This window comes from Melanerpes formicivorus, unplaced genomic scaffold (genome assembly GCF_026170545.1).
Source record: "Melanerpes formicivorus ecotype bairdi unplaced genomic scaffold, bMelFor1.0.p_v2 SCAF_16, whole genome shotgun sequence".
NCBI classification, from domain to species: domain Eukaryota; kingdom Metazoa; phylum Chordata; class Aves; order Piciformes; family Picidae; genus Melanerpes; species Melanerpes formicivorus.
Window position 1 is genome coordinate 9,343,958 of NW_027142368.1, and position 20,551 is coordinate 9,364,508.

The following is a 20,551-nucleotide window of genomic DNA, read 5'->3' on the forward strand; positions in this document are numbered from 1 at the left end:
TCTCATCACCAGTTCAGCTGTGCTCACACTGTGTGGACTGTATTTGAAAGCCTTTCCCACCCTATTTCCCCATGTGCTCATAGATGCCCATATGCAGATGCTCATAGATGCCAGCATTGGCAAGGTCCCTGGCCATGCTAATGGCACCAGAGCATGTGTAAGCATGGGGAACTCTTTGGGTGAGCACCTTCCCACCTCACAGACTGCATCTTGTTCTGCACTGGAGACACAAAAAAGGTGGCATTTCACGGCCAGATGTCATCATGAACAGTGAGGGCTCCTTGTCATCCGTCTTGTGGGAGAGGTCTCAACATTTTGAAGAGGACATTTTTTTAGCCCCAGACACATATGGGCAATATTCATGTATGTGTGTTTACAGGTCAAGACGCAGTTTGCTGTGGCTGGTTAGACTCTTCTAGATCTTACGCAGACCGGTTTTCCTGCCTTTCTTTCACCCTTCTCCTCCTCCTTTTGCTTTAGATGTGGAAAGTTTAACGGGGTGTGACGTTTTTGAACTTGGAAACAGGTATTAAAGAGCAATTAGCTGGCTGGCCTCCCTGGATAAAACAGAGAAAACTTGCCAAAGATCTTCTTGTCTTTAAACATTTGTACAAATCTCATGTCAAATACAGAAGTAATTGCCTTTCCCCCCTTTTCTTTTTCCTCTCCCCTCAACCACTTTCAGTGCTGCATCTGGTTTAATATAATGGGTGTTTGCATGAATGGCTTAGTTAGCCAGGGTGGCAATAAAACACTTTAAATTTATTGTGACATTTGGATTTAATTAAAAAGTACACACTTAGAAAAGTAAAACATAATGTGTAGAGGGAGTCAGGAAGGTTTCTCTCCTTTTCTTCCAAAAAGCTAATTAGAGTTGTATTTTAAATTGTTTATGTGCTGCTAATCATTGTAATAAATCATTTATACTGAGAAAGACACACTCTAATGTGCTTGTGTAACTGTTTATGCTCTCAAGTTTCTATCATGAACAAATTGATCTGGAAGTGAATTTATTAACCACTAGGGAAGAAATCATTAGTGCTTTCTCTAAATATTCCCCAGGTACACTTTTATTATAGTAGTTTACCGTTTTAACTAAAAGTAACTTTACAGGACCTTGGTCGTAATTATGATGCAAATCGACTTCCCGTCATTTAAAAGGAGGGGAAACTGCCTTTTTGCTGGTAATGTATACGTGTGTCCTGTGTGCCAGAGAGCCTCACAGCTTCCAAAGGGTTTGTTTGGGTTTTTTGTTTGGTTTGGTTTAGGGTTTGTTTTTTTTTTGGCTGAAAACAAAATGTAAAGTTGTGCTTTCAGAGGAATTAGTTATGGGGACTTCATGGAAGTGGAAAGTTTAATCTCATTAGTCTACCTGGCCTTTGCTAAAGGATCTTAGGACAAGGTAAGTAGAGCCTGTCACGTTAAATCTTTTGCATCTGACGGCACACTTACACTCGCAAAGCAACTTGGTGCTTTCAGAGTGCTGGAGATCACTTGAAATCTCTTGGAGATCACTGGCATTGCTGTTTCCCCATCACTGGTGAAACTACTTATGCAGAGATTTTAATGTGGAAAATCAGTAGCAGAACTGTGATTCTAATCTGGATTTTCTTGTTCATAGTACAACTCTTAATCCAAACTGGAGAGCTGGTGACATCCCTGCTCTTCCCAAGGTTTTCTGAGGTGAGCTTGTCCTGTGAGTCTGGAGGTGGTTGTGGAGGTGTGTGTGAAGGTGTTGGGAACCATGGTGGGTTTGCAGGTGCTGGCTAGAACTGAGGAACAACTTTCATATTTGGAGGTGTTGCTGAATTACTTTTCAACACCAGTACTTCCCCTATGGTAGTAAATTGCATTTCCCAACCGAGAAACCAGATCTGACTACCAAAAGCTGCAGTTAATGCTAGTAGGTTTTGTGGGTGCTTTTTAAATTTAGCTGCTATTATTTGAGTACTGAATTATTTACTTACAGGTGTAGCATTGGACCACCAGGTGGGAATACCCACAACATGTAGATTTATATAGTTGAATAGGTGGTTAGGCATTTTTATTTGAAGTCCTCAGAACTGTAAACTGCAGTGTAAGTCGATGGCAAGGTTTCATTCTCAATGGGATAGTCTTATTTAAACAAACAAACAAAGCCCCCAGTAACCTAACCAAGCAAACAACAAACCCAAACCAACAACCAAACCAACCAAAACAAATCCAACCCTAAAACAACAAACAAAACCAACAAGCAAACAAACAGAAAAACCCAACAACCACCTACTCACCAAACTAACCAGTGTTGCAATTTCTGGCAAAGCAAGCAGTTTGCAGCCCTTTCCAGCAGAAAGAGTCAATATGGGTAAAATTGTTCTCTTTAATTCATGTTCTTTGGAGAAGGTGACTTAAAAATGGAGAGTTGGGAGGCTACCTGTGGAGTCCACAGAGACAGCTGCAGAATGCAGTGACAGCAGGACAGGAGCAGAAAGAGAGTTAAGCTGGAACCGGAAGCAAAGGCTTCTGGCACCTTCATGCAGGAGCTTTCCAAAAATCATTTGCTGTGGGAGCTGAAGTGCCTCTGGGATTTCAGCTTGTTTCTCCCACCCTTCCCATGTAAGAGTTCAGTCAGTCTACCTGTGTGCCGTCTAGGTGCTTGGTGGAGATGTATTGACTGCTTAACAATTCACCTCAGTGTTTCCATGGCAGAGAGTGTTGGAAGGGTTTGATGTCTAATGCATGTGAGAAAGACCTCCTCTTGCCTGGGGGGAAATAAGCACTGGAACAGCTTTGGGTTTAAGTATCAGCACTCCTACTGTTTTTTAAAATATGGTCCTTAGCTGCTTATAGTTGCATTCATGGTTGGTGGTTTTTTTTCTCCTTAGCCTCAGGGAGGTTCAAAAGTGTCAAATCGGTCCTGGCCACATGTATGCTGTGCCACCTGTGTGTACCTGTGAAGAATTTATTGGTGCTTCAGTTACACAAATGTCACTGCAGAGGCTTCCCTTTTCTAGATTTTCTGCCAACCAAATAGTTTTCTCTCATGAGATCAAGATGCCTATTCTCTGTCTCTTTTTAGACCATGTTTCTGATATGTTGGGTTAAAACTCAGTCATATTATACACATCTTGCTTGCAAAGTGTGATTATTTTTATTTTTAAAGAGTCTTCTAGCTATTCATTTTTCTAGAAACCTGCTATAGAGTGTTCTGCCACATTAGGTTTCCCTAATAATCCATGGGAGGATGTGATCAAGACCTATTACTGGCTCTCAATGTGGATGTCCCCGAATTCTGTGAAGGAGCTGTAGTGGCAATTTGCTTTGTCTTCTGTTTGGAAAGCCTTGCTGTGCTAACCAGGACTGTAAGGAATCAAAAGGGACATCTTGTGTCTTCTAGGAGATGTGGGTTTTATTTTATCTTTTTTTCAATTTTTTTTTGGATGTCTTTAGATCCTTTTATGGCCATTCTCAGAGTGACATGTGAGACCCTCAGTCATTACATTTTCTGTTGAATCTGACACTTCTAAATGTAAATGTGTCTACCAGAATGCCATTAATTGAGAACGATAAATGTCTTTTTATATGCAAAGTCTTTACATAGAGGTGACTCTTGCTGTGATTCCTGAAGGCATTTTTCCTTCAAAGCACACAAGTATATCAGCACTTAAAGAAGCATTTGATATCCTCTTGCCATTCCTGTGGCCTGAGCCTCTGCGTTTCTGTGCCTTATTTCTCTTCTCTTGACACTTTACGAGGTGTGCCATATCCAAGCTTGGACCTTCTCCACAGAAGTGTCCATGAATTAATAACTCAAAAATAGCTAGTGGCAGTTTTACACAAAGTCCCAGAATTCAATTTGTCCTTTGGTGAGCAGAAGGAGATGGAAAGGGACCAAGACAGCCATGTAATGAACATAGTGGAACAAAGCTGGTGCCCATTTACCCTAGGGGAGCCAATGAGGACACGTTGTTCTCTGCCACCACTTGCTGCATAAAAACGGTCTTCTCATGCAGCTTTGGGCTCATGTAAAAGAGTGAAAGCATCTTCAATGATACAAACAGTATCTGCAAGCTACTTAAATACATGGTCTTGGATAACAAGTTCTGTAGGTTTTTTAGTAGAGCTCTGTTGTAAATGCAGGTCTTAATAACCTTGCCACATAGTGGCTTGGTAAGATTTAATACCTCCTTTTCAAGTTTCATTTTGTCTCTTTCCTTGTTAACAATTCCTTCCAATTGGGCAAGAAGTGACATCAGTTGACTCTTCTACTTGTGAGACTTTTAAGATGTTGGCATCTCAAAAGAGTGGGGCAGTGGCTCTTGTGTGGTGTGGCAGGAGTTTTTCCTAGGTGTGTGACAGTGGTGATGGGTTGGAGGAGAAGCACCAGTGGAAAGTGTTATTTCACCATTTAGGATGAAAATAAGGTAAACCCTGCTCATGAGGAGTAAAAGTGAGTGACAATTTTAATTTAGTAAGTCTGTGGAAGAGGTAGGGGCACAGGATTACTGCAGTTTTATCTTGTGGAATGGTTTAATTCTTCACTGCTCTCAGAAGATGATAATATTAGGGTACTCATGCTGACTTAGACCTTACCAGGGTGATACATAATGTTGCAGTGTCTTGCTTCAAGTAAAGCCACCAAATGGAGCTGTGATGAAGCCATCCATGAACTGCATACCAAAGGCTGATCATTTTCTGGTGTTTTATAACACAAGGCATCTGTCTTAAATGTTAACTTCCAAAATATTTCTCTGTATGCTGATAATGTGATGCTAACTGTGGGATGCAGCTTTACCATTTTTTATGCTCTATAACAAAAATATGAGCTCAGGGGTGTATTAGCATGATAATGCATTAACATGAAGTACCCTTTTTTCCTGCAAAAAAATAGGCATTCCTCCCACAACAACTGAAAAATAGAGAGGATATTGTCTGCAGAGGTTTGCATATTGTACTGCAAGTGTATTTTGACACTAGAAACTGAAGAAATGGGAAACTAGATATGTCTGGGGAGTAACTACTAATCTAAGTGTCAGGTTTGATACTGGCAGACTCTGTGGAACCAGTAGCTCAAATCTCCAGAGGACTGGCAGAGCCCTTGACCTTTGTAGCGGCAGATGAACTGTTAGTATTACTGAAGGCTGACTTCAGAGAAAGGGATGGACAGATCTTAAACATGGAGTTGGTGCCTGTTTTGCATAGATACAGGATGTCAGAGAGCACTCCTACAGAGGAAGGGGCTCCCCTGATTTTCTTGGCCATTTAAACAGTATTGTATGCATGCTGTTTGTTGGCTTCACTTGTCTCTGGAGATGGCCATGTTTCATCCCTGTGGTTGTCTGTGGTTGCATTATGGAGGTCTCTAGGCAAAAAAAATATTATCAGCACTGGAAGCATATTTTTTTAAGTGGAATTTTCTGATGGCTCAGTCTGTGGGAATGATTTGTGGTACAGCTCATTAAAGCAAAAAATAAATATTTTGGAGGTATCTGGTTTGAATTGTTGGTGATATCAGGCAAAAGTGACAAGATTTTATTTAGAATAAACCTTTATTTAGAATAAACCAAACCAGGTGGGAAGAGACCTTCAAGATCATCGTGTCCAACCCATCAACCAATTCAACCCACGCAAACAGCTAACCCATGGCACCAAGTACCCCATCAAGTCTCCTCCTGAACACCTCCAATGATGGCGACTCCACCACCTCCTTGGGCAGCCCATTCCAATGGGCAATCACTCTCTCTGTGTAGAACTTCTTCCTAATATCCAACCTGAACCTCCCCTGGCGCAGCCTGACACTGTGTCCTCTTGTTCTGGTACTGGCTGCCTGGGAGAAGAGACCATCATCCGCCTGTCTACAACCTCCCTTCAGGTAGTTGTAGAGAGTGATAAGGTCACCCCTGAGTCTCCTCTTCTCCAGGCTAAGCAACCCCAGCTCCCTCAGTCTTTCCTCATAGGGCTTGTGTTCCAAACCCCTCACCAACTTTGTTGCTCTTCTCTGGACTCGTTCCAGCAAGTCAACATCCTTCCTAAACTGAGGGGCCCAGAACTGGACACAGTACTCAAGGTGTGGAGAGGTCAGTGTGTCAATTGTGAAATCAGCTCTAGGCCTGTCATGCCAGACAGTTCCACCAGAAACAGCCCCTGTCTCAGGTAGCTGTGGGCAAGAGCAGGCAGAGCAACCGTGGGACAGGTGGTAGATGATACAGCCATGGTCCTATTCCAATACTGGGAGGAGAAGCTGGCTGTTGGCTTCCAGTGCAGATCTGCCCCTTCTCTTGTGCAGTCTGCTGGACCTGTTTGGGACTGGGATAGGGTTTCATCTGCAGTAGGTTTGGGAATGAAGTGAAAATAAGGCTGAACCTGCCTAAAAAGTGTGAAGTCTCCAGAGAAGTCTTCTGCTGCTTAATTCTCCGAAAGCAGAGTGGCAATTGCACACTCGGCAGTTGCTGTGAAATTGCTGCTATGGATAGCCAAAAATGGGATAGATTTTTTTAACTTGAACTTTGGGGTGTCTGAAATGCTGATATCTATTCTTTTCCACCCAATTCCTATTTGTAAGCACTTCAGTTAAGGGCTCAAATAGATTTTGGCTTTTGCAAACAGTTATTCACACACTTCCCTTAGCTGTTGGATCTGGAGCAGAGGTTGGTTTTCCTTATCAGATTTTTTTATTCCCTTTTAATAGGGAATAAGTACACTATTGGTATATAAAGATAAAGCAACATAAATCAAGATCTCTCCACTTCAAACAGAACTGGTAGCCAAAAATAAAACCACCAAAAGTAACAAGCCTTCTATCACTTGAAGTAACAAATTACTGGTTGTGCACTATGCTGCGGCAGATCATGGCTTGCTTTAAAGTATCATTCTTTTCTCCTGTGCTTAGATAATTTAGACACTCCTGAAAAGAGGTACCACATGGAGTGCAGTAGAGTTGAGGCAGACTGGAGAAAAGGATTGCATTTTGCATGTGGAAGCATTGAATGTAGGTTGTAGATAAATGACATGGATTTAGAGCCATCATTGCTGCTACAGCTCGATTATTTTTCTCAGGGACAGGTGCTGGCTCTCTCCTGCCTTTGAAGAACTGCTGTACCTATGTCTGCGCTGTATTTTATATAAGGTTGTGCTGACTTCTATTCTTCCACTTCCTATCTGCCTCCCTTTCTCAACCAAAAGTAGGATGCTGCAATCATATAGCTTCCAAGTGTTCAGCAATGGCAACAAGCTATGAAAAGGGCCCCCTATGGCCTGTGAAAATACCCATATCATGTACTTCATCCATATAAAAGCATCTGCTCTAGAGCTTCAAAAATGAGGCTTGCAGAGAGGCTGATACAGTCCTGGGAGCAATCAGAGCTAGGAATAATGTAGGGCTGTTCAGGAGCTCTTTAGGGTAACAGGTAAATGTTTGTAGCTGTTTCCTCACTGGAAAGTGTGCTGGGATTGTTGCCTTGACCTGTGCAGCAAAGGAGTGGAGGGTATGGCAGGGCTGGAGATGAGTGCTGTGAAACCAAAGTTTGCTGCTTCTACCCCAGCTAGATGTCCAACTGTGTTTCTTGAGTACCACAGTCACTTTGCAAGAAGGCAAGGCAGGGAAGAAGGAATCTAATATGACTTAGAAGTAATAAGGTGGACTTTGCAGCAGCCCTGCTCTTAATGACTTTTACTCACACAAACCTGCTTTACAGATATTTATAGTGAACTTTTTCTTGATATATAAAAATATTTATAGATATTTTCTTTAAAGGGTGAATAAATCACTTGGTGTCATTTGACACTAGTGGATACGTTTCTTTTACACAGAGCAAATTTTCTTTAGGTGGTGTTTCTTGAACTCATAGGAGAATTGAATAGCACTGAAATGCTGGGAATTAATCTAAACTACCAGTGTGAGGTGAAAAATGCTCCCTCTGCTCTAATTGGCATGGCCCAATGAAAGGCAGCTCTTGGGCTGCCTCTCTTGCTAACTGCCCAGCTCGTAGCAGACTGACATAATTCCCCAGCCCTGGAGAACCATAATAGAGCACTCCCTGAAGTGCTCAAAATCCTAAGGGGAAATTAGGATATCTATATTTTTAAATTAATTTTTCTATATCTGTTTTTAAAAGTATTATTTTTATGGGTTTCCTGGAGTGCTTATGTTCATCCAAAGGACTGGGGGCTATTAAACAGAGGGGGGTTTAAAGGTTTCTCTAATTGCCACACTTCCTCCCTCTCCCCTCTTTTAAGTGGCTTTAGACAGTGTGCAGAACTTTGATTTTAAATTTGTCTAATCTCTTGAGATATCTACATAGGGAAAACTATTGTAACTGAAATGGCTCTGAATATTTTTCCTTTCTTCCATTTTAATAGATGTGTTTAGTCTACTTTAAAAGCTTTCTGGAGCACCTTTTATAAATGGCTAATTTAAGCTTGTCAGGTTTTAATTATAATCTCTTTATGCACAAGTTAAGATGCTTAATGCTAGTGAAAAGTTCTGAATACAAAGCAAACCTGTGTCAAGTTGCAGAGCACTCTTTCCTGTCTTAATTGCTTCTGGTCTGAACTTTAACCTTAACTCTCCCATCTGTCTTATATGTTCCCTTCTCTCATCACAACCACTTTCTTTCTGTAGAGTGCTGAGGATCTGTCTTAATTCTGCAGGATTTTTAGTCTGGCAAAAACCTACCATCAGGCTGTGGATGTTCAGCTCCGTTTTTATCCCACTCCAGTGTGATGAATGTTCCTGGAATTTAGCCCTGCTGCCTCATGTAGCCCAGAGCATGTCCTTACCCCCTGCTAGATGGTGGTAGAAGATGGGATACCTAAGATATCAGAGAAGTGCCTTGGATCGCAAATGTTATGAAAGCTTCTGGTCTCAGTTAAAATCTCTTCCCAACAGCATCAGTCATGCTTTTTGTTTGCAGTTTATAGATGCTTTCTTAGGTAGTGTATTCCTTTTTAGGACTGTCATCTGCCCGATTTTCTGGCTGTGACCCAGCCTTGGTGGCAAAGGTTAGTTGACTCTTTCTTAGATAAGAATGAGTTTCATTCAAGCTTAGAAAATTAGTCTTGAAAATACTCAGTCAGTGCAGATTCTTTCTGGAGAGTGCATTTAAAAGTTTGAATCCAAAATTGATTTGGAAGTACTCTAATCTAAAATAACCCTGATGTTAGCATTGTTGTCTGCAGCTCTGGCTAGCCCTGGCGTTCCGGTTCAGCGCATTGGCACACAGTTCCCTGATGCTGTGAAATTGAGACTCATCTGGAGATACAGACTTTTCTAAAAAGGATTGCAGGGCACTTAAGACTCCTGATTTCATTAGTTCAGTGAAGGAGTTCTTTTCAACAGTCAGGAATCTCGTGATGAGGTGGATGAAAACTGAGCAAATCAAGCGGTAGAGACTGCCATGGAAATGGAGTGGAGGAAAAGCTGCTTTGTAAGATTTTTGGCCCGGAAGTGTAGCATTTTTGGAGCTGAAGGTCAGTGGTTTCGAAAGTCTTTTTAGTCTGAGGTTTCAGGCAAACCATTAGTAGTTACACATCCAGGCCAGACTTTAGGAGGTACATTTCAGGAGCCTTTAATTTCTGCACGCTGGGCTAGGTCATACATTGGGGTTTTTTATTGTTTTTTAACCAAGTGTAGCCATCAGCTTCCTCGTGTGTGTTGGTGAGAATTAAATGGAGCATAAATAGCTGAATTGAAGAGCAGACTGCCACTTTAAGGGGATCAGTTGCTGCACAAAGCAGTGGTAATGATCCAGAGGAGCAGGACACGTGGAGGAAAAGAGTAAAGTGTGAGTACCATCCAAAGCGCAGGCAGCCGATCATAAATTCTCGTAGTGGTGGTGGTCTGAAATTCAAGGAATAGGATTAGAGAGCTACTGTAGGTTAATGAAAACGGCTCCCTTAGGATCAGCTTGAATTCAACTCAGTGGTCAACCGTAAGAAGAGGAATGTCTTGTGCAATTCCAACTTCTCATCCATATTCTGAATACTGCAGTGCTCCTGAATGCTTAATAGAGTAGAATATGCTCTGTTACGGTGTATTTCATATGACTTCTAAGATGCTTTAATGCAAACTAAATGTCATGCTAACTTACCCCAGACCGTTAGTGCTCACTTGAGTCTGGGATATATGGTGAATTGCAGCAGAGTTTTCACAGCCTTTCTTGGGCGTTTCACAGACACACAAAAAAGAAACAAAAGGATAAAAAAAAGAGTCTTGCAATTTTGCTTGGGTCTTTCGTGTTGTCCAGGCTAATAGTGCTCAAATCCTGTCTCTATACGTCACCTCAAAGGAACTCATTATAGCATGAGTATACAACAGCTAATGCCAAGAAACCACTTTTAGTTCTTATCAGCGCAATTTCTTGTAAAGAAGGGTCGCATTAATGGCCAGCTGTGGCTTGTGAGCCCTGACTTAATCAGTTGTGAATAACAAAAATTAGTTTGAGGCATATAGCTACTAGCCAACTGCACCTATAACAAATGGTTAATGAACAGTGTTGCACCGGGGTCTGCATACCTTTCCCTGTGAATGAAAGGGGAAATGGCCAAGAGCAGGACTTTCTCACTCCTAATTGCAGTGGCAAAATGGGGTAGAGTAAAATCTGCCTATGGAAGCAAACTGTTGGTAAGTAAGCCTTAAGACAAACCTCAGTAAACAGAACAACAGTAGCAATGGAAGTATTTAGCCTCCTCTTTCTCAGTCTTCTCTATCTTTGTGGCATTAAGAGAACGACAACTTTAGTTATTTGCAAAGTATAGCAAGTTCTTTCTGAGAAACTTCACCCTGTCCTTTTTCCAGGCTTGAAATATTAAACTGCCTTTGCTGGAGCAGTCAATTGTGCAGGGTGCTGTGCTCTCTGGGGTCAGTGGGGGGATGGGAAGGATTGTTCCAGTTGTGGTGGGCTATACTTTGCATAAATATATAGGGTCTGTTAAGTTGCATGCACGACCAGGATATCCAGAGACCTCTTTTGTCTGGTCAGTCTCAGATAGGAGCTTCAACAGATCAAAATGCACCTTTGTCCACTTTCTGCTAGGAAGGGCAAGACAGTGCTGGCTTACTGTCCTGCTCAAAATCTCCCCTTCCTCCTAGCCACCTCTGAGTGGGCAGAGGATTTTGGAAAGGAGCAAGGCAAAACCTTTACAATTTTCAGGGTGAATTTTGGCCCCTGAAATATGGCTAATCATTGTCATGTTGACTGCAGGCACGATGCAGATAAATCCAGGAAAGTTGTACTAGATGTGAAGGGGTTTTTTGCCACCTCTTCTGGAGCTTGTTCAGGTACAGCTGAAGCTTACCAAAGCAACTCCACAAATTCCATGGCTTTTCTACGTTGCTAGCTTTTTAGGAGGTTATATACAGTCATTCAAAACTTCGGGGCATGCAAAAGGTTAGTGCACTGTTTATATCCACAATGATACAAGTTCCACATCCTAAATCAGTAATTGTTTATTGGTTACCTACACAGTAATTACCAGTGCAAAACTGGGATTGAGACTCTCCTGACCCAGGCCACCTCAGCCCCTCTTATACAAAAACAAGCAAACAAACCACCACCAACAAAAAACCCGAACAAACACCACTCTGAAATTTTGGAGGGGGACAGGAAGTGGGGAAATGGGATGCTCTCTTAACCTTGTTTTTTTCTTTGCTACTTTCATGAGGCAAAATTCCAGTCTGCTTTATTTTTTAAGTCAGCAAACTGATTATATATTGTAAAAGATCAGTGTTTTCATGGGTGAGTAGTAATTACTGAGTAATGGCTTAAAACATTTCCTGAAGGAACATAAAGCTGTTTTTAAAAGTCAAGAGTACATTAAAAGGATTACCATGTAGATTTGATTTTTAGATAACACTAAAATGGATCCCAAATGGACTTATGAAAAGGGATGCTATCTCTTTAATGGAAAGTGCATGGTCTGACAGCTCAGCATGCAAATGGTCCTGCAGAGAACTGTCTGTTGTGTCTTTTTTCCTTTCAACAAGAAGAGAAAGAAGGGCAAGGAGAGCTATTTCTCCTTTTAACTTTTAATAGCAGATGGGTTGGTCTGTTTTTGCTAGGGAAGGGAGAGGAGGCTAGATTTGAGGAATAGCTGCATCTTTCTGAATCACAGGGGAGGTGTATGTCATGACTTGGAGAAGGTCAGCAGCAATCGTGTCACTTACATGGATTGCATTAAGTAGATAGACTCCCTCTTGCATTCTTTATAGGTGAATTTTTACTTGTCTCTTGGAAATGAAGAAAATATGCAAATAAATTATAGTCCCTGTATATTTATTATACCAATCTTATGCAGGGCAGGAGTGTCAGTGCTTGGCTTTGCAGTAAGTTTGGATGGGGGCAGGAGGGGCAGTTACTTTCATGCTACAGTAACTTGCAATCACAATAGCATTTGCTATTTCAGAGTTGCCAGCACAACTTTCTGTTGATTGATGGTGTAAAATACGCTCTTGGCCTGAGCAGGATTTCTTCTAGAAACATTTGAAAGAGGGTATTTTTATTTCATTAAAAACAGAGCACTGGGATTCCAAATTCTTTTGTGGTATTGCACAAATTAGTATAGGCTCCAAAAGTCTTGAGAAATTTCTATAAGCCTGTGAAAGCTTTAGATTGGATAGTCATCACTGCCTGCATTAGGGCCTGTGACAGATTGCTTCATCAGTGTACACAGAGCAGAACATCAAATGGCCATTTGGCAGTGGGCACTGAAATTCTATTAAGGTTGCCGAAAGCTTCGGTTGACATTGTGTATATCTGCAAAGAGGCAGAAGAAAAGATGATGATGATGATCGTGCAATGATATAGTTCTGTTCTCCTTAAAATATTCACATATTTAGCACACCAAATCTGTCAGGGTGATGTTAATGTCTCCCTGCTAAACCTGAGCTCTGCTACGTCGCGTGTCGTGTCTCCAAACCTCAGCTGCGCTATGTTAAACGGTGCATTGTAACTGGAAGGTGAGAGCTGTGTAGTATTACACATGTGGCTGGAAATAATTGACTTGAGATTTTACTTCTCAAACACTCTTTGGGATTTTTAACTTGATATAGGGGGGTTTTATGTTTTGTTTTCTTTCCTCTTTTGGAAAGGGGAGGGACAAAAAACCTGCCTGGATTTAACCTTAGTACCTAGATTTTTCTTAAATGAGTCAAAAAGCAAGGGATGAATTCCTACCTTTGTGACTATTTGCTCAGAGATTCTTCTTCTGTTGGTCTGCTTTGACACCCAAACCCCCTGAATAGAAAACTTTTCAGCTGAGGGTTTTCAGTGAACACCTGCAAATTGATGGATATTGAGGAGTATGGGATGGATTTCAGGCTAGTCATCCCTAATAATAACTTTGTCACCTGTGATGTGTTTATACTGCTGGAAGGGTGATTTGAGGATAGTCCATTGCCAGACTTTTTTTTCTAACTCAGACATTAAGAGAAGCAACTGGCCACCTAAAATCAGGACCATTGCCAGACTGTGGGGTGCTAAATTGTGACTAATTGAGAAAATTCGATCAGAATGTTCTCAGGTTGAAGGTGGAAGAAATCTGTACATCTTTTTAATGTTCTCAGAGCTCCAGACAGTGAAAATGAAACATTACATGTGCTAAGAATAATCTTTGGGCCTATGCCAATTATAACAAAATTAAATCTCATACAAGCATATTTTATGAGCAGAGGGGAAATGCTGTTTACCAGAATGATTTATAGACGCTGGTTTGCAGTAACAATGATTATGGTTTACATTTAGTCCTCCTGCCATGTTTTCCTGTCTAGCTACAGGTTGTCTTCTAGTAAAAGCTGCTCTGTAAGAAATATCTCCCAGGCAACCACCAACAGAACAAGAGGATACAGTCTCAAGCTGTGCCAGGGGAGGTTTAGGCTGGATGTTGGAAGAAGTTCTTCACAGATTTACCATTGGAATGGACTGCCCGGGGAGGTGGTGGAGTCACCATCACTGGAGGTGTTTAAGAGGAGACTAGATGAGGCACTTGGTGCCATGGTTTAGTTGATTAGATGGTATTGTGTGATAAATTGAACCTGAAGATCTCGAAGGTCAGGTCTGGTCTGGTCTGGTCTGGTCTGGTCTGGTCTATTCTATTCTATTCTATTCTATTCTATTCTATTCTATTCTATTCTATTCGTCCCAAAACCTTTGGGGAAAATTATAATCCGGATTATAACCTTCAACCTGGTGTCCTGAATCAGGACCTATGTTGAAACAGGTTCAAAGGATGCAAATGATTGTTTTGGATATCTTGCTCATTCTTGGCAAATGGCTTGAAAACAGGGTTTCTGCATTTGACACTGGAGGGGTCTAAGCTGCTCATGAGGCTTTGGGTCACTTTTAGGCAGCTGCAACTGCCTGGGGACACTAGATTAAACTGTGCTTTCTCAAAAGCTTGTGCCCAAAACAATTCCATGATTTTGAGAGGAGGACTGTAGCATAGTTAAAATAGAAGTCCTGATACAAATGTTGTTTCTCCCATTAACTGCCCTCTCCAAATACTTTTTTTGTTGCCATGCTTGGGAAATTAGTTCAGGGGTGATTCAGAAGAAAGAATACCACAAATGAATTGCTAAAGCCACTGTAAAAATCACCAGCTGTATACTGCAGCATGAAACTGGAAATGGAGGAAAAAAAAAGATTGTGGTTACTCATTGAATAATTTTGATGAATGGTTTAAGGCTTGTTCATAAGCATTTAGTTGCAAGTACTCAGTGTTCCAAATGTAATGTTTTAATTGGATACACAGATGACATGATGAGTTTCACCTTGCAAGCCATAATTCTTCAAATGAAATTCATGGTGAAGATGCCCAAGACAGCTTGCTCTCAGTTCACAGGAAGTGCACGGTTTAACTTGTTTCACAGGGTGTAATATTCATAGAAGGTGAGTAATACAATACTGGGAACACAAAGTGAGTTTCTTTTTAAGGGAATTAAATTCACTGCATCTTTTTTGGCAATGACTGTCTGCATTTACTTAAATGGGTGATGCAGGTCTCTAATGCTTTTAAATGATATCAGATCCTCTGATAAAAGACATAAGACTGCAGCTTATTTATTGTGATGAGACAGGAGTTAATAAGATTACTCCTACTCTTCAGTTTCTTTTTCATCTTTTGCTGCCAAATGCTGAGGTTTTTGTTAACAGGCAAAAGGAGGTCAGCTCATTTAAAGAGTGTTGATGCTAGAAATAAACATTTTTCTTTTCCCCCCTCAAGTGGAACTCTGAAACCTAGGCTCAATTGCCCAACTGCGAAACTCCGGAATTGCTTTTAGCACTGGAATGCCGCATCCCTGTAATCACCACTGACAAAAATTACAAAGAAGAGACAACAACAACAGAATAAAAGGGCAAGGGAAAAAAAAAAAAAAAAGAAAGAAAAAGGGCAGAAGAAAGAAATGCAACATAAACTCACAATAATGGTGGTGTTTGGCAGAAGGGTTGCTCAGAAATATGGTAACTGGAAGGCTCTCTGCTCAAGCAAGAATTTGTGGTGGAGAATAAAACCTGATTTCCAAGGTGTTGTACAACTGCGCCAGGGGAGTTCTCACAAACCTTTCAGGGAGCAGATGTGTGTGTGTGTGCAGTTATCTACCTTGTTGCTGAGTAAGCTTTTACGATGGAGGTAGCTAATTTGAGGGAGAGTTTGGGGATCATTTATTTATTTATTTACTTAAAACCCCTAAACAAACAACGAAAAAACCCCTCCGACCAACCGAAAAACCACCAAAAACTTGCAGAGGGAAAGAGTTAAAGCCATCTGCCTGGGAGCATTGTGTAAAACATACACACAATGTTGGGGAAATAAGCCAATTATGTGTGCTTCACAGGAGGTGGGGGACTGACCTTTGTGTATAATTAGTTCTTTTATTTAAAGCAAAGATTTTGAATAGAATAACTAATTAGCTGTCATAAATGGCAAATTGAAGATTTTGGCCAGATTCCTTGGGGAGTGTGGGAGGACGTCTCTCCTCCCAGCCCGCACTGTAGGCTCTGGCTCTCCTCATTAGGGTTGTTTTTAGTTCTCTGCCGTGGTAATGAGGATTGCAGTGGTGGCACTTCTTGAAGCCCCCTCTAACAAGGCATGAAATGCAGGTGGAGGAGAACTGCCTTCAGCTCCTGCCGCTTTCCCGCAGCACATGTGGGTGTAGCAGGGCGCGGGTGGGAGAGGGGGAGGCCATAGGGGGCTGGGGGAAGTTGGAAGGGGTCTGAAAAGTCCTGTGCTATCGCCTTTGTTTTATGCTCTGGACCTGACTTTATAAAATACAGGCAAGCTGCAAAGCCTTGAGGCATATATCATTAGCTAGCAGTCCCACATTACTCTTTCAGACCAATTAACCTTTAGAGTTGCATTAAAGAAATTAGGTGGTGAACTTCCATGCTTTCAGAGGGGACCAGTAGCTCTCTTGCAGACCAGAGCACTGTGGAGCCGTGCACCGCAGGACCATTGCAGATAACTGTTATTTAAAAAGGCTACCATTTATAAAAAGTTCCCAGGCTCTCCTGGAAACAAGGCTTTATGAACAATGCCCTTGGAGGAACTGCAACTGATTGCCATGTGAATGGAAATATCAGTAAAATGGCTTAGAAAAATTTAGAGGTGTACTTAGTGGACACTTGTGTTATAAAGGCAGCTGAATAATTTCACAGAAAGACCCCGACTGAGAAGATACAGGCTGATTAAAGCTGGTTTGTCTGACTGTGAATAGAGGTAAAGTTTAGATTACTCACTACAATAACAGCCTCTTTAGACACAGCCATAAATTTCAGTATGTCCAGAGGTGGTGTCTATAATTTTTTAATGTGCATTGGAGCTCTGAGCACTCAGAACAGGTTTTGTTTTGTATTTACCAGCAGCAAGTCTATTAAGTTGTAGAGGGCAAAGAAGGGAGTGGAGGTAGCCAAAAATAGAAAGGCTTCATCTACTGCTTCTAAGAAAAGACAGCCATGGATGGCTAGCAACAGGAGAGGAGAGAGCAACTTGATGGTACTTTCAGAATTAAGTAATCAATCAGCATTCCCTTTGTGATCATGTATTTCAGTGAGTGAGTGTCCAGCTGTTAATTTTTCCACTTCTGCAGCACTACTTCTCATTTTCTAATCCTCGCCCACAGAGCACACATGGAATTTATCGAAGCTGAGCCCTTTGTTTCTTGACAAGCCCTGGTTAGACACCACATGCCCCTGATCAAATTGAACTAGGTATCTGGGCGGGTTTTGGGTAAGTACTGGGGGGTAATCTACACAGAGAAATGAAGCAGCAGCTCTTTCTTGCAGTGTGGATATTTCCAGAAATAAAAGAGCAGCTTTCCAGGTAGTTTCTGCCTGCAAAGCTTTGACTGCTCAGGGTTTGCTGGAGGGGCTGCAGGAGGAGGAAAGCGGGGTTTGGTGGTGGCTGTGTCCTCTCTCTGCAAGCCTCTGACCGTGAAAGGGGTTAAGCTTCTGAGATGCTGCTCTCTTGTTGCTTAGAAATGACATGGCAGGCATTTGAGGAACCCTTGCTGATCAAGTTTGGCAGTTTTTGAAATTTTGTTTCACGCCTTGCCTGCTGTGTCAACTCACCAGCTAATTGCAGCTGCAACTTTCTGTCGTGGCGTGTGTGCTGTGTGCAGACCGGTTGGCTGGGATGTCGGAGGGAAGCCTCACAGACCAAAATGTAATTTCAAAACACTGAACCTGACCAGCAGAGGCTGACCTTGCTCGTTATTATCTGAGTGGGAATAGCAGCTTTGAACATCATATGATCTCTGAAATGGTACCTTTTTTCATTAGAAAGCCCCCTGCTGAACACTGGCCAAATACATAGCTTTTTTACTTGCTTAAGGTACTGTTTAAAAATATATCTATCTGTTCCTTTGCTAGTTATTAGAGGAAAATCAAAGTGCTACATTCCTTTTATTCACAGAAGCCTCTCATAAGACAATGGTGTGCTTGCAATAGCAGGGAATTGAGACAGCTGTGGTGAGTGAGGGTCTGCCAGGGCCACAAACAGAACAAGAACCACAAGTACGGCCAGGCCACGGCCATCCGGGTCTGCTTGCCACCTCAGGGGACCTTCCTAACCTGCCAACCTGCCTTTACTGATCAAACCAACCTCTCCACATGGTCCAGCCAGCATTTCAGCCCTGCACAACTGTCCTTGCACTTGACTATGCAGCTGTCACAGTGGACCTCTGGATCAGCACAGCTGTAACCCTTTAAGGGCACTGGTTTCAAAAGTGCTCAAGGGCCTTGGGATATCTTGTCTGGCTAATTGTCTGGTACTTCTCAGTCTCAGGGATGATCTCAACATCCAGAGCCACAGCAGTTCTCTTGCAAGGGGGTTTAAGGGACTTTGGTTGTCTAGAATCCGAATTTGAAATCTGTAGCACCTCCAGACACAGGACCTTAAAGGTACCTAGATGAACCTTGCAAAAGAATTGTATGATGACCCCTCTTGTAAGAAATTCTCTTCTGCCTCTAAGGGTACACAGCTGAAAGCCTGTTTTGTGGGTGGGTAATGACTCACTGGTGTCCAGGGCTCCTATCTTAAAATATAATTTGCACATCTAGGTCTTAGTTTTCATAGGTGCCAACTATTTTCTTTCATCACTGGTACTGATCTTGCACAGTTTGCAAATGCAAATGTATGTATGTACCCTTCTCTGCCTCAGAGGAAGGCAGTCTCTTCTCACAGTGTTCTGTTTTCCTGGTGTGGAGTTGGAGAGAGCATGGGATGACAGCTCTTAAGTTTTCTGAAATAGAAATTGCTCAAAAAGTGAAGCTTTTTGTGCTCCTGAAATGTACTCTTAAAAAAATATATATGTATATGTGCTGTGTCCAGGACCATGCAGCCACTTCCCTCATTCTCAAAAGAAACTCTCACCAGGAGCACAGGACTTCTGCAGTCTGACCTCTAGCACCTGCAGTGCACTTCTGCCACTTCCCTGCCTTTTCCCTCTTTCCAAATGTGCAGGTGTTTCTCTGTGGCCATGTAGAATTTCTCTCAGGAGCGTTATGTGTGGCAGTTAAACACAGAATTAAGTTTTCACTTAATTATTGCATACTTGTCACTGGCATCAAAAGTTTGCTTGTATTGACTTTGCATGTGGTTTCAAGTGTGCCGCAGCAAGAGCAAGAGGACTCTTCAAGTCTTAAGAGTTTTTGAATGTTACTTGACCTGTCTCCGTGCTGCTGAGACCACTTTGGTAACAAATGGATCAATACCTCGCTGTTTGTGTAGAGGTGTCTTAAGTGCTATTGTCATCTCCTCGCAGCTCTGACAAAGCAATTATTACTGTAGGAGTGGTGGGTTTTACATGTGCTGAGCATTAGCCACTGTCAGGTCACCCTGGCTTTTAAGGAAGGCAGCAAATGTCACTTATTACTGTGGCACTGACTCGGTCCTCTCTGGTTAAGGGACTGTTAATAATTCCATTTTCGAGCTGCTGCTTTCTGGGGCATCCAGTGCTTCCTACAGAAATGGTAGTTGAACTTTGGGTAAGAGTGTGTAACCAGTGACACCTGCTACTGTAGCCAGTGTCCCCTCTGCATTGGTTAAGCCCATGGCATACTTGTTACAGGCCAAGCATTGTCATTTTTAGTGATTGACACCAGTGGAAATAAAAAGCAGTAGCAAAATAAAACCAAAGCTCCAGAGAAAATGGGATTCTGGCGTCTCGGGGAGTTCGTTTCTTCTTTCATTATCTCCTGTCCCCTTCCTCCTCCACAGTACAGTCCTTGTTTATTTTTCCACCTCGCCTGTTGATTCCATAAAATCCTCTCCTGCCTTACTGTTAAAGTGAGAAGGGTGGCAGGTGTCACACCTGTGTCAGTGCTCACCGTGGGAGGTACTAGCTGCCTGGGGGAGAGTTAAAAAATGGAGACAGCAGTGTGAGGAACATGGCCACAGCAAGTCTCCACCGGTCTAGTGACTTGACTGCCCTGTCCCCACCTTATACCCAGCTGGCTCATGCTTGCTTTGCAGTCCCAGTAGAGGTTTCCAGGGAGGAAAAAAACATCTTGACTTTTTGGTACCTTCTCTAGCTGTACAAGAGGAGAAGTAAAGCTCTGCTTTAGTTAAAGAGCATGGCTTCACTAGTGGTAGAGAGGCACTGGTTGGGTTGTTCTCAGCAGTCCTGAAGGGTTTTGAATGAAATTCATTTTAGAGCAGCCCCTGGGCTTGCTCTGCCTTTCACTGGGGCCTCTGTGGCCAGCAAGGCTCACAAAAGAGGAAAACCCATAGTGTGCCACATGTTTTATACCTGTTCCTCTCCTTTCCCCATCAAGCTTGATCCAACCAAGATGTTGGGATGGGGGTACATACAGTGGTGGTCTTTCTGATCTTCATAATTGCCTGTGGCAGGTAATTAACAACACAAGGGTACCGGTAATGAGGGGAAAAGCCAATGTTGAAATTGCAGCCAGTTTATTCTGCTGCAAGATGTTAATTAAAAAGTCTGGTGCTTTGTGTCAGCCCTACCCTTAGGAAAAAAGGGCTGTGCTCCTGCAAGTGTCGCACTCCCACTTAACCCATGACAGCGTGAAGTTTAAATTCCTTTGACTATCAGCTTCTTGCAAGGTGAACTCCCTGT

The 20,551-nt window shown here is 42.2% G+C and overlaps 1 protein-coding gene across 4 annotated transcripts in view; it reads left to right on the forward strand.

The window, feature by feature from the left end:
* Positions 1 to 20,551, forward strand: part of LMO1 (LIM domain only 1) — a 64,013-nt gene that overhangs the window by 25,571 nt on the left and 17,891 nt on the right. The gene's annotated exons all lie outside the window — the stretch shown is intronic.